The following is a 3,681-nucleotide window of genomic DNA, read 5'->3' on the forward strand; positions in this document are numbered from 1 at the left end:
GACAGGTTCTTTTGTTTTGTTTGTTTAGAACTGATTTTCTGTATTTTACTTAGTATTAAAAGATTCTGTATTAACACTTAATTGGTCTACATGATTTGCATGGTTATTTACTTAGAAATGTCTTCATGCTTACAATGATTTCCCCATTGCTACGTGATCCAGCTCTATGGTATTTTAATGCTTGAGTTCAAATCCAACTCCTGTTTTTAGGGAGTTTTCAGGTTATCAACACTTCATAGACCCCGTGTGTGTACTGTACTCCGTTCAGAGCTCGGGGTCAGGAAACTGTGAAGGGTCCCTTGGGTAGTGTGAACTCAGGCTGGAATGTTCCTGAAGGCATCGCGGCTGCATCAGTTCTACACCACCTGCCCCGGCTTCCCTCACTCATCGTCATTTTAACCCTTTTTAAATCAGACATGCTGACTGAGATGTTGCCTGCAGGGGGGACTAGCTGTGGGGTGGTAAAGGGGTTAAACAACACACACACACACACAAACACACACACACACAGGCTGACAAATTTGGTTGTCCCTTATTATCTGCTCCACTGGGGTTCTGTGCCTTTCTGATTTTGTTGTAGTTCTTAAGGGCAGAACATTAGGTTGTATATCAAACAGGTTCTGGTTCAAAACTGAGCCCCTCACAGTGGGATTGAGGCTTGTGTGAATATCTAATTTCTGATTAGTGGATGTGACTTTTAGCTAATGCTACATTGCTCACAGTGCAATGAAATTCAGGCTTGATAATAGTGTTACATGAACTTCCCCAGCTGGTGTAACAGTCTGCCAGCTCCCCTCACTAAATATAACACTACAAAGGATCTATGCACAATCCAACGCTGGCATGGATTTGCTTGAATAAGTCACATTTTTAGAATTTTATGATGAAAATTTACCCGAAACTATGACACTTCATACACAAACCTTATCAGGAATTGATGAAGAAGAGAAATACTTGTGTAACTTCATTTAGAAGTCTCATCCCAAAGCACTGAAACAACTTACAATAAGTTCACACATGGACAGATGGTGACCAAAGTTCAGAAAGGAGTTGAGGAATCAGGACGTAAGGGCTTTGTGAGAGACCCACGCAGCAAAGCAGCCTCCACACATGAACATGAAGCCCATATGTCTTGGTGAGTAATCTGCTATCAATCTGTTGGCTCTAAATTTAAATAGCATTCATGGTGCCTGACATTCAGTGATAAATGTGTTTTTTCCTCTATTGGCAGAAAAACAAGGGCAGTGCTTCAAGTCTGGCTAACTGCTGATCCACGACAACTACGTGTGTAAAACACATTTTAGCCTGATGAGTGGCGATGTCTAGAGGTTAAAGTCAGGCGGCCCGGCTGACACTTGGGTTCAGGACAAGTACTTGCCAGATTGCTGTGACGTGCCAACCATTTTAGCTTTCGATGTTATTTCCACTTATAAAAATGTCCACAGTCATGGTCGCCAGTGGAAGAACACTTCCACTTCCGCTTTTACTTGACATTCTTCTCCACTTCTGTTCCATATCAACAGAACCGTTGGCATTTTTGGAGACCTGCCAGAAGGGCACAGGAACTCACAATAAAAATGTTGCAAGAATGTTTGCATGCCTGTGTGAGAGTTCTTAACATGTAATTACAGTAATATTCCCCCAACCATAGATGCCTTGTTGGTGATTTTTGAAATCCCTCCAAGCCAGTATGACTAAACGCCATCCAGACGTTTGTTCTCAAAAAATTGCTTAAACTAACAATTAGACAGTGAAATGACCTTGTGGTGACCTTTACACAGCGTATAACCAGTGTTGTGGTAATAGTAGATTAGATTAGATTAGATTAGAATGTAGTGTGGGTAATCAAAATATGGCAGTGGTTTGGAAACACAGCAGGGTAGCTTTTATAACATTTTTGAAATGAGCCCAATTTCACGTAATTATATTGCATGTGGTACATTACAAAGTTACGTATTTTACTTTTATGCAGAGCCTCAGATGCAAGCGGACAATGTTCACCACAAGTTACAGCTGGCAACATGCTGGAAAATGAGGAGGTAAGTTGTGGTAACCTTCAATATGCCTGAACGTATTGTATTCTGTGACCTTATGCAGTTTAAACAGTTGTTTAATGGAACAAAAGTAGAAAGTGCTAAAGGTTTTGTGCTCTAGGTGAAGAGAAATGATCACAGTAACATTGTTGTAACCAATTTTTATTCAAGAAAGCTTTTGACAAGACAGTGAGCGTACAGTTGTGGGACATTTTGGAGATCGCGTTTTTTTACGGAGAGAATGGGAGAATGGAGAAAGAAAGAGAAAAAGGAAAGAAATATTGATTGGGACCTAGAAATTGTGATACATGTGGATGAGATGCAGAAGGAACCGAAGAAACGGTGACTTGAGCTCAGGACTTATACAGTCGGGATGTATAGGTGGAGGATAATATTGTTATTGGTGATAGTTGTGTTTTCTAGAGTGATGTAACACATTGCCATATACAGATTTCCTTTTTTTACATACAGTGGGAAGGAAAAACTTCCATCTCCTTACTGATGAGTTTCTCTCTGGATTGTAGACTGAATTCATAGTTGTGTGAAAACTTTGAGCTGAAGTAAATGACCTGAACTGGAGCTCATACAAACCAAACGGCACCGAGCATAGAATTCAATGCGTCCTCTTTATTATTCATTTATATTACATAATACTTGTGTGACTCTGATAATCACCGTAACTAAATATTCTCCTGAAGCCTAATAAGGATTTATCAAGCAAACCGTGCAGTATTATCTACACCAATCTGTAATTTATGTTTGGGAATCTGATCTAAGCGGTAATCCTCTGGGCTGCTTTGGAGGCGGCGGTGGCGACGTGCTCTCACTGCTCGCTGAATTCTGTACAGTCTGGAGACGTGGCTGCCAATTCGTTCCACTTCACAGGAGCAATTATTAGTTTCTCCTGGAATGAACCAAGTGTGCTTCGCGCGTTGCAAAAAAGTAACCACCTGGAACACAACAACTACGTTCTGAGTCACTTATTATGGTATCTTGTTCCTCAAATGATATTGTTAAATATTCAAGTGACATTAAACCAAAGCCAGTAAATGATGTTCTTAAAGTCACAGAGTTTTACATTGGCTGAAGTTAGAGTAACACCATGTGACATTTTACCTTTCTTAACCAACTTTTGGATGGATATTTTTTTCTCTATGTCCAAAGACAGGACAATCTACATTTTTCCAGTAACAGACACGGGCGGCTCTGCTCTCCAAATTGCATTCTGAGAGGCATTCAGTGGGTCATCCCATCCCATCCCATTCGTTTACAATGCTTTAATTGGAAATTTGCTGGCCTGTGACGGGTTTGGAAACATTGGGGTTAAAGGCGAATTCCTGAGCATGGTGAGCATCTTCACAACACTGAGCACCATCAGGTCAGAGGGACAAAGTCATCACAACAGAATGAATTCCATGCCTACATATACTGTATTTCACAGTATTTACTAGGTTGGGAATATAATGAAGCAATTGTGTGTTGAATGAGTTTACAGAGGGTGAGCTGCATATGTGACATGGTGCAGGTCAGTCAACCATGCATGCATGCTTTGGTCTGTCAAATTAGACAACAAACAAGCAATATAGAGCAGTACACCAAGTTTAACCACGGTTTTATTGGACCTAAATGTCACTTCACTCTACTATTC

The sequence above is a fragment of the Genypterus blacodes genome, unplaced genomic scaffold, assembly GCF_046128005.1.
Source record: "Genypterus blacodes isolate CSIRO-AG114 ecotype Tasmania unplaced genomic scaffold, CSIRO-AGI_Gbla_v1 ptg000067l_1, whole genome shotgun sequence".
NCBI lineage: Eukaryota > Metazoa > Chordata > Actinopteri > Ophidiiformes > Ophidiidae > Genypterus > Genypterus blacodes.